Genomic DNA, 14,503 nt, shown 5'->3' with positions numbered 1-14,503 from the left:
TGATTATAAAAACATAATCATATTTGTGAAAACTTCTATTCAATGAAAACATTATTTGTTAATAATTTTCAAGAATGCAATAAAATTATTTTCCTTCTGAATAATCATTGCATGAAAAAAAAATTTAATGGATTGGTGCACAAAATTCAATAAATTCTGAGGATTCATTAAAATGTTATCAAGGGGGTAACACTGAAATTGATAATCCACCTTTGATGGGGTTACAAGGTTATTTTTGCACCTGAGCTCAATCATTCACTATTTTGTTAGGGTCACTAGTCCAGTCAGTTAGAATGAACGACAACGCCAAGTGAATCGTCATAAATGATCCCAAAATCTCTTAAAATTACATAGCTATTCCTTGAAGGTCATAGTGTCTCAGTCCTGTTAATTGTCAGCAATGTCTTAGTCCTCAATCTTAATCGAGTCCGTTGTAGGTACTTGTCTTGACTTTCCATGAGTCATGTGGGTTAGCTCGAGTCCAATCCATCAAAGTCATGTGTTCTTTAGATCGATTCTACTCTTTTCCTGTTGAGGCAAGTTAGTTTGTCAAGTGTATAGAGGTGTCTGTCGTCCCATCTGAATTTGATTGGATAAAGGAAATTTCTAAATACCTCGAGTGCATTAACGGATTAACTAAATAATATAACTTCAATAATAGATTTCTTTCCTGAACAAGAAGATAATGGTCAGGCTCAACCTTTAATTGAGAAAGAAAAGGTCCTTGACCTCGGAACAGAAAATAATTCCTAAAGAGATTCAAATAGAAACCATCCTATCCCTAGAGAAACACGAGGGGACAATGAATTTACTCAAAAATTTCAAAAGACTTGTTCGTGTGATCCAATAAGGATATGTTAGGTGCAAACTTGGGTGTTATCTAACATGGAATAGATACTCGCTCGATGGAATGAAAATACCAATGAGATCAAAGAAGATGTTATAAAACATGTCAATGTTGTCCTCTCTATATCTCAAGTTGCAAAGTTCATCCAAGCAAATATCATAAGTCGAAATAGGGTGCCTTTGAAATTAGTTTCTGATGATGTGTTACACTAGATATCACTCTACGATCAAAATTCAATATCTGGCATGACAAATCATCTTCCTACCATCCTTTGACTAATGAAGCAGTTGAAGCAGCTAATAAGAGTCTCAAGACAATCATCAGGAAAATGTGTCAATCACATTAGGATTAGTCAGAAAAATTGTCATTTGCACTATAGGCATATAATACTTCAATGCAGTTTTCCACTAGAGTCACTCCTTATTCTCTAGTGTATGATATGGAAGAAATCTTACCAGTTGAAATGGAAAAACCATATCTCAAAGTCTTGATGAAAAGTCAATTATTATAAATAGATTGGGTCTGTCATCGGTACGAATAACTAAACTTGATTGAAGAAAAACAATCTAGAGTTTTGTACCACGTGCAAGCTTATCAGAGAAGAGTTGCTTACACATTGGATAAGAAGGTTAAAGTTCGTCACTTACAATCAAGGATTTAACCATTAGACTTCAAAGAAAATTTAGCACCCTTCCTCGATCTTAGAAAGAAGTCTAAATTCAATTGGAGAGATTCATTCATTAAAGAAATATTACCTGGAAAAGCTGTCAGATTTCAAGATCATGATGGAATCGAATTACCAAAACCAACTAACCTTGACCAGATCAAGCGGTACCACATTTAAGGAGGCCATCTTTGGTCGAATCAATTGCTTGTTACCCAGTTCAATATCTTCTTTCTCAGTCCTTTACAGCCTTTTTGAAAAAAAAAACCGTTTTCTTTCTCAACCCGATCATCCAACCTAGGGGAGGGGAAGTTCGAACTACGTTTTGGTCTGATACGTATGCAACCTGAGAAATTACTTCAGGCTTGACCACATCAAAATAAAAAAATATATTCCCCAAAAAAAAATTTAAATAGAAATATCTGCAAAATGGGAAAGAAAATTCAAAACAATTTAAAAGAAATGCCATACGAGGGGCATTTGGGTTTTTGAGCATCAAAGTTCCTTTTTTTTATTTTCAGTCCTAAGCTTACCCATGAAAGTCCTCATAAGTACCATGCGAGAAAGTAAATGAAGGTAGCAAAGCATGATCAGACAATAACTCCAGAAGTTCAAAAGGGGAAGAAAAAAAAAAGCTTTCTAGGTTGAAAACCCGAAAGGACGACTTCGGCAAAAATTAAGGCAAGCTCGCAAGGTTGAAAGTTCGAAAGGACGGCCTTAAAAACAATTAGAGCAAATATAAAAAAGCCTGTTAGGTTAAAAACTCAAAAATGTGACTTAGGCAAAAATTAAGGTGAGCTTGCAAGGTTGAAAATCCAAAAAAACGACTTTGACAAAAAAATAGAGCTCACTAGATCGAAAACCTGAAAAAGGATCTAGACAAAAGCTAGAGCATGCTCGCTAGTTTGAAAACCTAAAAGAACAATCTAGGCAAAAGTTAGAGTAATAAAGAAAAATCGAAGAAAGCTTCCATGAAGTTGAAAAGTTAAAGGACGGTCCGAGCCACCAAGTTTTAGTACCTAGCTTAAACCAAGCAAAGACTCAGAAGTCATGAGCATCATCTACGATCAAGGGATTGGATGTCCTAGGACTCACTTGAAAGTATGACAATCATGCAATCTCAGGGTTTGAGTGAAGAACAGATGGCACAATTTTTTCAAAGAACCCTTACAGGTCCTGCCCTATGCTGGCTAATGTTATTGGATTCATCTCGGGTAAGAACATGACATGAATTGATGAAGGAGTTTATTGGTCGGTATTCATTCAACACGGATATTGAACTCACAAGAAGATATCTAGAAACTACTACATAAAAGCCCGGAATAACTTTCACTAAGTTCATTGCTCGATGGAGAGCTAAAACAACTCAATTGTGGGACCGACCTCAGGAGAAGGAACAAGTCAAGATCATCCTCAAGAATCTCACTCCAAATTATGCCTCAGTACCTTCCCACTTTTCAATCCCTCATTGAAGCTGAAAATTAAGTTGAGGATGCCTACTCTTCAGGACTTTTAGTAACTCGTCTGAGTCAAAATCCAAATATTTCAAACCTAATGTCAATTCCTTACAAGTGGCTGATAAGTCAGTTTGTAACGACTTATTCTATGTAATATTACTTGACATTTTTCTAATTTGAGAGTGATTTTATTTAGTAATCGTTCTTTTTATTGTTTTAGGTAATAAATGGCCATGAATACGAAAAGGAAGCAATTCGGGGTGAAATCGGAAAAAAAGATGAAGTGTCGGAGAATGGAGTACAAGAGGCAGAGGCCGCCGCAGCAGTGGATACATGTCCGCCGCGGCGCTCGTATTTAAATCAACAAAGGCCCCAAGACAGAAGCTAGACGCCGCAGCGGTAGGTACATTCCTGCCGCGGCACGCGGTGCGATCCCGTTTTCTGCACTTCGTCTTGTGTTGTTATTATATTGTTTAGATCCGATTTAAAGGGGATTGAACCCTAATTGTATTCAGAACGTATGGAGGCTATAAGTAGTTAATTTTTTAGGGTTTAGAGAGATCTTGGAGGCTAGAGAAGAAGGGGGAGAAGAGATCCAGTGATTGCTACGGCAATCTCGAATTCTACTGGTTTATTCTTCCTTTCTTTATGTTTAACTTCAAGATGTTTGTTTCGTATTTCGTTATGAACTAAATTTCGTTTCTAGGGTTGAGATGTAACTCAGATATAATTTCGTAGTTGTTTTATTCAAATTCAATTCCTTGTTTTGCAATTACTTATTTGTGTGTCTATTTTGAGTTTAATGCTATCAAATCTGAAGGCCAAAGTTTTGATTGATTTATTGATCTAGGTTTATAATGAGAATTAGAATCTAGGTTAGATCAATAAAATAGATCACGTTGGAATGAATGAACGGTAGAGGTACTTTAGCATGTTCTAAGAGGTTAGTAATTCAATTTACAATAATTCCATAGATTTTATGACTCTTTGGTATTTAAATTCACATAGAGATGTGCTGATTAATATTTTAAGGAGTAATCTAGTGTATTTCGAGAGAAAACACTAGTTGGTTTAGGGAATTAAACCTCCAAATAAGACAAAGCAGGAATTACTTTGAATAATCAATTACGTAGGAGTATCTGTAGTGAAGTCGAAAGCCCTAGGTTTTTAATTCATAAGAATCCATTCTTTCTTGTTTCATTATTTCAATTTGCAATTCTACAATTCTCGATTCATCAAATAGTAATTTAAGTGATTATTTTTGGTACTTAGTAACTTAATCCTCGTGGGAACGATATCTTATTACTTGAAACAATTAGTGCACTTGCTAGCATAAATCATACGCATCAAGTTTTTGGCGCCGCTGCCGGGGATTAAAGATTACTAATATTAATACCAATTGCTTTTATTACTAATTTGATTTTTATTCTTACTTTATTCGTTTTTCTCTTTTTAGGTTTTTCCTAGTGTATGAGACGGACAAGTAGTTTGGAGTTAGTGCCAAGGAGTTTTAGCAATGGCGGAAGAAGAGAATAATGGTGGTGGTGGAGATGCATTCCCAAATAGAGCACTAAAGGATTACTCTATTCCTAATGTGGGTGTCTCTAGCATTCGAAGGCCACCTATTCAAGCAAACAATTTTGAGATCAAGCCTGCCATCATTCAGATGATACAATCTTCGGTTCAATTTGGGGGGTTGGCCAATGATGATCCAAATCTGCATATTGCAAATTTTTTGGAAATTTGTGATACATTCAAGCACAATGGGGTGACTGATGATGCATAAGACTGCGTTTGTTTCCTTTCTCATTGAACAATAAGGCTAAGGCATGGCTGACCTCACTACCTTCAGGAATCATTACTACATGGGATGGGCCGGTTAATGCCTTTCTGACTAAGTACTTTCCACTAGCAAAATCTACAAAGATGAGGAACGATATAACCAATTTTCTGCAGCAAGATCAAGAATCTCTCTATGAAGCTTGGGAGAGGTTTAAAGATCTCTTAAGGAAGTGTCCGCACTATGGACTACCGTTATGGATGCAAATTCAAACGTTTTATAACGGTTTGCTATCAAATACTCAAACCATGGTGGATGCAGCAAGTGGAGGAGCATTCTTCAACAAGACACCGGAGGAAGGATATGAACTTATTGAAGTCATGGCTAGTAACAACTTCCTGAAATCAGATAGGAATGCACAGAAAAAGACAGCCGAAGTTCATGACATTGATGCTTTTACTAATTTGGCTGCTCAAGTTGCTATTTTAAATAATAATTTTAAAAAAATGAATTTGTTGCAGTTTCTAATGTAGTTTGTGATAATTGTGTAGGGAATCATCCTACTTTGGAGTGTCAAGGCCCATATGAAGCAAATTCTTTCGAACAAGTGAATTATGTGGCCAACAATCAAAGACAATACAATCCTAACTCCAATTACTACAATCAAGGATGGAGGAATCATCCTAACTTTTCATGGAGCAACAATGCGAATATGCAAAAACCGCCTCATTCTTTTCAATCTCAAGAGAAGAAACCAACCATGGAAGAGGTCTTCACCCAATTTATGTAAAAGACCAATACATTCATTGATGATACTCAAGCCAATTTAAAAAATCAAGGTGCAAGTATTCGCAACCTTGAACATCAAGTTGGAGAGATTTCCAAGCTATTGACGGAAAGAGCTCAAGGAGCATGTGAAAGCTATAACTCTTAGAAGTGGGAAGGAGTTAGAACAATCAAAGGGGGGTAGCAAGCAAGCAAATGAGGATGAAACTGCTCTTCCTAAAGATCAAGATGCTACCGCTACTATTCAACAACCTATTCCACAACCAACTTCTAATCCCATTCCTTTTCCTCAAAGATTGTGAAAGCAAAATTTAGATAAGCAATTTTCTAAATTTATTGATATTTTTAAAAGCTTACATATTAATCTTCCTTTTGTAGATATGCTGGAGCAAATGCTGAAATATGTTAAGTTCTTGAAGGAGATTCTATCAAACAAGAGGAAATTGGTGGATAATGAGAAGGTTATGCTCACGGAAGAATGTAGTGCTATTCTTCAAAGAAAGCTTCCCCAAAAGCTAAAAGATCCAGGAAGTTTCACTATTCCTTGCACTATTGGTGATTTTAATTTTGATAAAATTTTATGTGATCTTGGTGCAAGTATTAATTTGATGCCTCTCTCTATTTTTAAGAAACTCGGTTTAGGAGAAGTGAAGCCTATTACGGTATCCTTGCAGCTTGCAGATAGATCTATCAAGCATCTTAGAGGTATTATTGAGGATGTTTCGGTAAAAGTGGACAAATTCATATTTCCTGCTGATTTTATCATTTTGGATATGGAAGAAGACAAGGGTATTCCACTCATATTGGGAAGACCTTTCCTCGCTACAAGTAGAACTCTCATAGATGTTCACAAGGTAAGTTGATTTTAAGGGTTCAAGATGAACAAGTAACTTTTAATGTTTTTGAGGCTATGAAATTTCCTTCCGATGTTGATGCATGTTTTGCAATAAGTGTTTTGGATAAGGTAGTAGTTGAAAATTTTAATGAATCTTTTCCTCCCTTACCTTTGAAAAATTGCATATTAAATGATAGAACTTTAGGAACTCTAAGTGATGATGAAGATATAATTGAATGTGTGAATAATTGATGCTTTGCCACCTTGTGAGTTTCCAAAAAGGTTTAAATTTAAAGAGTTAGGAGCTGTGTATGTTAATGTACCATCATATAAAAAGGAATCTCCTAAACTTGAACTTAAACAATTGCCATCACATCTTAGGTATGCTTTCTTAGAAGAGTCTTGTTATTATCCTGTTATTATTAACTCTTCTTTGAATGATTTGGAAGAGGAAAAGTTATTGAGGGTTTTAAGGGAGCATAGGAAAGCTATTAGATGGACTATTGATGATATCAAGGGAATTAGCCCATCTATTTGTATGCACAAGATTTTGATGGAAGAGAGCTACAAGCCATTGGTGCAACCTCAAAAAAATTAAACCTTCCATGTAAGAAGTGGTGAAAAAGGAGGCCGTGAAACTTTTGGATGCTGGGATAATTTATCCAATCTCGGATAGTTCATGGGTAAGTCCTGTCCAAGTGGTTCCTAAGAAAGGTGGTATGACCGTAGTGAAGAATGACAACAATGAGCTTATACCCACAAGAACGGTAACCGGATAGAGAGTTTGTATAGATTACCGGAAACTCAATGATGCCACAAGAAAGGATCACTTTCCTTTGCCCTTCATTGACCAAATGGTGGAGAGACTTTCCGGGCATGACTATTATTGTTTCTTAGATGGATATTCGGGCTATAATCAAATTCCAATAGCACCGGAGGATCAAGAGAAGACTACTTTTACATGTCCATATGAAACCTTTGCTTATAGAAGAATGCCATTCGGATTGTGCAACGCCCTTGCTACTTTTCAACGTTGCATGATGTCAATTTTTTTCGATATGGTTGAAAAATACATTGAAGTGTTCATGGATGATTTTTCTATTTTTGGTTCTTCTTTTGATAATTGTCTTTCTAATCTCTCTTTGGTTTTGCAGCGATGTGTTGACACAAACTTGGTCTTGAATTGGGAAAAATGCCATTTTATGGTAAAAGAAGGAATTGTGTTGGGACATCGAATTTCTATTAAAGGAATTGAGGTGGACCGAGCAAAAATTGATGTAATTGAGAAGCTTCCACCGCCTACCAATGTTAAGGGAGTTAAAAGTTTTCTTGGACATGCAGGATTTTACAGGAGATTTATTAAAGATTTTTCTAAAATTGCTAAACCTCTTTGTGAATTGTTGGTAAAAGATGCAGTTTTTGATTTTTTCAAAGAATGTTTAGATGCTTTTGAAACTCTTAAAGTGAAATTGATATCTTCTCCTGTTATTGCTGCACCCGATTGGGAATTGCCTTTTACTTTGATGTGTGATGCTAGTGAATATGCTATAGGTGCTGTTTTAGGTCAGTGAAAAGATAAGGTCTTTCATGTGATTTACTATGCTAGCAAAGTTTTAAATGAGGCTCAATTGAATTATGCAACTACCGAAAAAGAGCTTTTAGCAGTTGTTTATGCTTTTGACAAATTTCGATCTTATTTAATAGGTTCTAAAGTGATTGTCTACACCGATCATTCGGCTTTGAGGTATTTATTTGCTAAAAAAGATGCAAAGCCAAGGTTGCTAAGATGGATTTTACTTTTGCAGGAATTTGACATGGAAATCAAGGACAAGAAAGGAATCGAAAATGTAGTTGCAGATGATCTTTCTAGGATGGACTATGTGCAGCTGAATGAAAAAGTTGATGGAGATATTAATGAGAAATTTTCGGATTAGCAACTGTTTGCAGTTGGAGAAGTCCATGGTATGCTGATTTTGTCAACTATTTGGCTAGGGGGATTGTGCCTACCAAACTCACCCACCAAAGGAGGAAGAAGTTCTTTTCAAATATTAAGTATCTCATATAGGATGATCCATTCCTTTACAAGATGTGTGGTGATCGTATAACTAGAAGATGTGTGCCAGAAGAGGAGATGGGAGTATCCTTCAACATTGTCATTCTCGCGAAGTTGGAGGACACTTTGGAACAACCAAGACAACAGCAAAAATTTTACAATCAGGATTTTATTGGCCTACTCTTTTTAAAGATTCATATAATTTTGTTGCCTATTGTGATAAATGTCAAAGGGTTGGGAATATATCTAGGAAAAATGAGATGCCTCTAACAAATATTTTAGAAATTGAATTGTTTGATGTTTGGGGTATTGATTTTATGGGTCCTTTTCCATCTTCTTTTTCTAATCGTTTTATTTTGGTTGCTGTAGATTATGTGTCAAAGTGGGTTGAAGCTGTAGCATTGCCAACCAATGATGCTCAGGTGGTGGTGAGATTTTTGAAGAAGTATATTTTTGCAAGATTTGGAACACCAAGAGCTATCATAAGTGATGGAGGATCACACTTCAGTAACAAACAATTTGATTCACTTCTGAGCAAATATGGAGTGACACATAGGGTAGCTACACCTTATCATCCGTAGACAAGTGGTCAAGTTGAGGTATCCGACCGTGAGCTAAAGAGGATTCTAGAGAAGACAGTCAATGCTTCAAGGAAGGATTGGTCAAGCAAATTGGATGATGCTCTATGGGCCTACCGGACAGTTTTCAAGACACCTATTGGAATGTCTCCATATCAATTGGTTTATGGCAAATCTTGTCATCTCCCAGTTGAGTTGGAACATAGATCATATTGGGCGGTTAAGTTCTTGATTTTCAATTTACAGGCTGCCGGAGAGAAGAGCACTGTTACAGCTAAATGAGATGGAAGAGTTTCGGAACGATGCTTATGAGAATGCTAGGATCTATAAGGAAAAGATGAAGAGATGGCATGATAGGCACATTCACAAACAGGAATTCAAATAAGGACAACAAGTTCTCCTCTTCAATTCAAGACTTAAACTTTTTCCGGGAAAATTAAGATCACGGTGGTCCGGTCTTTTCACTGTCAACAAGGTCTTACCATAGGGGGCAATAGAAGTCAAGCATCCATCGAAAGAGATTTTTATAGTAAACGGGCACCGATTGAAGCACTACTTCGGAGGGAACTTTAATACCGAGCAGGTGTCCATTTTACTCTCAATTCTGAAGTGAAGATTCAAGAAAGTCTAGCTAAAGACTTAAATTTTAGCGCTTCTCGGGAGGCAACCCGATTTATTTTCAAAATTAAAATTTCAAGGATTTAGGATTTCATTAGTTTATTTTATTTTAGTTTTAGTTGTTATTTTATTTTATTAGGTAGTTTAGGATTTATTTTATGTTACTTATTTTGATTTTAATTATGTTGGTTTTATTTTTCAGGTGAATAAACGATTTTAGTGCTGCCCAGTCAATTCCGTCGCAGCGGTGGGTACATGTGCGCCGCGGCGGTTTCTCAAAATCAGAAAAGACGCCAAGCCCAAATTGAAGGAATTAGGGCACGAGCCGCGATGGAAATGACTTACCTGGCGCGGCGCGAGTCGTGAAATTGGAATTTAAAGGGATTAAATCGATCATTTGGTTCAAATATCTCACATTCTCTCCGCCTCTTTCTCTTCTTTTCTCCAAAAACCTCTCATTTTCCTTCACCTCTTCATCTTCCTCAACCTTCTACCTCCCCTAAGTCTATTTAAATCCACAAAATCTCTTTCATTTGTTCAAATCACTCTCACTATTCTTGTTTCTTCTCAGAAAAATGAAAGATTGCTACTAAGTTTGGGGGAAAGAAGGTGATTGTATTGAAGTTTGGATTCGATAGTTGAAGAAGAGGTTTGAGGTTTGCAAAAGTGGTAAGGGTTTTCTTCTTTCTTGATTGAAATTTTGTGTTTGGTTGATTTCTGATTAGAAGAATTTTATTTGGGTTATAATGGCTTCATCAAGTACTTCTAAGAAGAGGAAATCTAGTTGTTTATGATAAAAAGAAATTTGTTAGTGAAGATGTACAGAATAGGTTCTATGAATCGGTAACTGGTAGAAATCCCATAGCAGAAAGGAGATTAACTGTCACAGCTATAGGTTATCCTCGCATTAGGGGGATTATAGAAGAGAGGAAATGGGAAACGTTTTGTGAACAACCTAAGCCTGCAATAGTACCAGTTGTGAGGGAATTCTATGCCAATGCTCCTGAACATAACAATAGAAAGGTGTTTGTTAGAGGAAAACAGGTCGATTTTAGTGGGGAGGCTATCAACAAAATTTTCAATTTACCTGATATTACAAAAGATGATTATAATAGATTCAATGGGAGACAAATAGATTATCAAGAGATATTGCAAGAGATTGTTGTACCAGGCACCCAATGGAAGCTAACAGAAGAAAAACCTGTGACATTTCAGAGCATTGGGCTCACTAGAGACTGTAAGGCTTGGTACTATTTTCTAGCGGCTAGAATGATGCCAGTAAAGCATTTTAGTGATATTAATAAGGAAAGGGCAATTCTCTTGTACTGCATTGTGACTGGAAAATCTATTGATGTGGGGAAATTCATATCTTCTCATATTATACAGTGTTATACGCACACTTCCATGTCATTATTTTATCCTTCCTTGATCACTACTTTGTGTGTTGCTGCTGGGGTCCAATTTGGGGCAGATGAGGAGACTTTAGCTCATGGCTGCACTTTCTGACAATAAAGTGCAAGGTATGAAAGGTGACAGAATGGCACCAGTTGTTCAGAGTCAACAGGCAAGATCACAGTCTTCCAGATCTCTCACTATGGCTGAGCGAATGGAGAGGTTGGAAGAAAGGGTTAATCAGCAAGGTGAGCAGCTCCAACAGTTTACAGAGTATCAGTATGCCTGCAACAGCACTCTTGAGTTGATGATAAGGCAGTTAGCAGTGGGGATAGCAGTGGACATGTCACAGTTTTCTAACATGCTAGTTTATCCAGGAAAGTCACATGGAGAAGGACTGGAGTCTTCTCAGGCAGAGGACTTAGATGGAGATGAGGGTGATGAAGCAGCTGAGGAGGAGGAGATGTAGTCTCTATGTTTATTTTGTTTTACTTTTCTGTTTATTTTTCTGTTTTAGATTTTAGTTTTATTTTCTGGATTTATTAGTTATATTTTGTTTTATGTTGGATATTTGAACTAAGTATTAGTTTTCTTTGTGTGAGTTAACGACTTAACATTGGTTGCAAGTGTGACTTTTTCTTTTTCTTTTTAGGATACTGCTTGAAAAGAAAGGAGAAAATGTCGTTGTACCCGAGATAAATCGAGAAGGGAGTTATTCTATCCTCTAATTTCCTTACTTTAGTTTGGTTGCTTTTGTTCATTGAGGGCAATGAAGATACTTAAGTTTGGGGGGGGGGAGAGAAAATAATTTGATTCTTTTATTCTTTGAGTTGTTAGCTGCATTAAATTCATACTATCATTCTTTTCATTCTTCTATTTTTCATTTTTTATTATTTATTCTTTTCTATTCTTTTATTTGTTTTCTGCATTGAGATTTTCAACTTTTGAGCATTTCTTTTGTTTTCGAGTCAATTCATAAAGTCAATGATGATAACTTGATTACTGTGATATGTGGCTGTTGAGTTGGAATTCGATATTACTTAGACTTTGAGGATAGCTTAGACATTTGTTTTGTTTGGATTGGATATTCAATGTTGGTCTAGTATGGTAATTTTGAATAATGATCCTGTTTTGCTACTTAGAGACATTTTATTTAGACATTTGTGAATGAAAAATAGGCCTCAACAGATTTTAGAACTTGGCTGATTGTCGCTCGAGGCGAAATCCTAGACTTTCATGTTGCTTAGGAAATGATTTAGGCTATCTTTGGATCGTTTGAGCTTTTCTTGCCTACCTTAATTATTTTTATCCGCTAGTTACCTATTTGAGCCATTTATTTAATTTTTAGCCTTAATTTTCTTTCTTTAAAACTTATTTTCCTACCTGGTTTTGAGCCTAAACACTTATCCTTACCTTTAATGAGAATATTCACTTGTGTGTGATTTGTTGAGATTGAAGAGCAAAAATCTATTGTTAAGGGAGAAAAGGATATAAAAGAATGTTGTTGACCCCGGTGATAATCAAAGATAAGTTAGTGGGTCTTGAAGAAAGATGGAGGGATACAAGTTTGAAGAAAAGTGTTCTTCATCTATTTATTTTGTTTTACAAATTCAACAAAAAAAAAAAAAATAAAAATTTGATGGTAGTAGTGATGAAAGTGTGCGAAAATGTTATAGCACAAAAGAAAGAAGGAAAGTATGAAAAGTGAAGTTGTGATGTTAGTATTCTTAAGCTCTTTAGAATGTTACATTTTGTTCGGTTGTGAGTATTCTCATTCTTTAAATTATCCTATCCATTCTTTTTGAGTCAATACCTAAACCTAACATTACAAGCTTAATTAAAACCTTTTGATCCAAGGTGGCATGATGAGTTTACATTAGTGGAAAGTGACAAGAAAGCCAAGCTTATGAGATTTGATGTTTCATTATTATTTAGAGGTCAAATTTGTTTGCATTGGTTTTATAAAATTATCCGAGTGGTAGAATTGATTGTTTTAGAGATTACTTACTTGGATTTTTCAGAGAATTGATGATTTGAATGGGATGAAAATTTGGGTGATTTTTCTAGCTTTTGTAATGTCTAATAGATTCTTGACGCTTTATGTTATCAGTGATTTTTGAGACACTATTGTGAATTGTGCTTGTTAAATGAAACTTATTCTTGAAAGTTGAAGAATCTGAAGTTAGTTTTGATTCAGTTCATTCTAGGTTAGGTTTATTTCTGTTTTTGCTCGAGGACTAGCAAATGTTAAGTTTGGGGGAATTTGATAAATCAGTTTGTAACGACTTATTCTATGTAATATTACTTGACATTTTTCTAATTTGAGAGTGATTTTATTTAGTAATCGTTCTTTTGATTATCATGTATGCAATAATGATGTGAACATAAAATCTAACATGAGAAATGACTTAAAGCTCACTAATCAAATTTGATAAATATTGGAATTAAAGAATACACTCAAGAAGTGCAAATTGGTGATACGTTATCCTCAGGAGAACATGAGAGAATAATAAACTTACTTGAGAAATTCAACAACGTATCTACATGGTCTCATTAAGATAGATTGTACCAAAATAAATCAAGGCATAAAGTAGAGGGTGAACTTCAAAATCAAAGATTATCGATCAAGAATAATGCAGTTGAAACCATCAACAAAGGTGCTAAGACCCACAAGAAGGGATCCATCATGTTTTTTACTCGAGAGAGAGAGAGAGTTCTCGTTCACAAAAGAGTAAAAGATTTTTTGGAAGTTCTAGAAAAGTTGAACAGTTAAATACAAAGAACTCAATCACATTCAATTTCGTAAAAGAAGACTGAAGATTTTCCTTTTCAAAAGAAGACTTTACTTGACAGAGCAATCTAAATACCGAGTTCCTGAAACTTGGACCAAGTCAAGTAGCAATACACCAAAGGAGGCCTCCTTTGGTCTAACTATTTCCCTGTCTTACTAAAAAAAGATAACTTTCTTTAGCCCCTTGCAGCCTCTAAAAAAAATCAAATAGCCTATTTCTTTCTAAACCACACTAACTAACCTCGGGGAGGGAAGTCTAGGTATGAACTACGTTTTGACCTGATTCCAAAAGAAAAAAAGAAATATTTAGGGTACGTAGGCAACCTGAGAAGTTACTTCAGGCCCGTTCACGCAAAGAATATGTGTATTCTCTTAAGAAAAGTGTCATCTAAAAGGAAAATCCCCTATTGAAAGGTTCAAAAGAAAATAATGCCAAATTAGGGGCATTAAAAAAAAGAATCAAAAGAATTGATAAAAAGAAAATAATGCCAAACTAGGGGCACTTAGAAAAAAAATCAAAATAATTGACAGAAAAAAGAGAATATCAAACTAGGGGCATTTTAAGAAGTTGAGCCTTATATCTTTTCTTTTTAAACCATATCCTAAGCCCACCTATTAAGTCCTCCTGAATGCTAATTGACTTGGTTAAGGTGCAGGGAACCAAAAAATTGTCGTGTTGGTTATTCAAGATCATCAAGAAAA

At 35.6% G+C, this 14,503-nt stretch overlaps 1 non-coding gene across 1 annotated transcript; it reads right to left on the bottom strand.

The window, feature by feature from the left end:
- Nucleotides 1-4,891: 4,891 nt before the first annotated feature.
- Nucleotides 4,892-4,998, bottom strand: LOC147391062 (small nucleolar RNA R71). The gene has a single exon (XR_015170360.1). It is a non-coding gene; the product is annotated as a small nucleolar RNA R71 (small nucleolar RNA).
- Nucleotides 4,999-14,503: the final 9,505 nt, after the last annotated feature.

Source organism: Akebia trifoliata, chromosome 11, assembly GCF_017979445.1.
Source record: "Akebia trifoliata isolate Shusen 1 chromosome 11, ASM1797944v1, whole genome shotgun sequence".
Classification (NCBI taxonomy): domain Eukaryota; kingdom Viridiplantae; phylum Streptophyta; class Magnoliopsida; order Ranunculales; family Lardizabalaceae; genus Akebia; species Akebia trifoliata.
The sequence above is the reverse complement of the archived record's forward strand: the minus strand, read 5'-3'. Positions and strand labels throughout refer to the sequence as shown.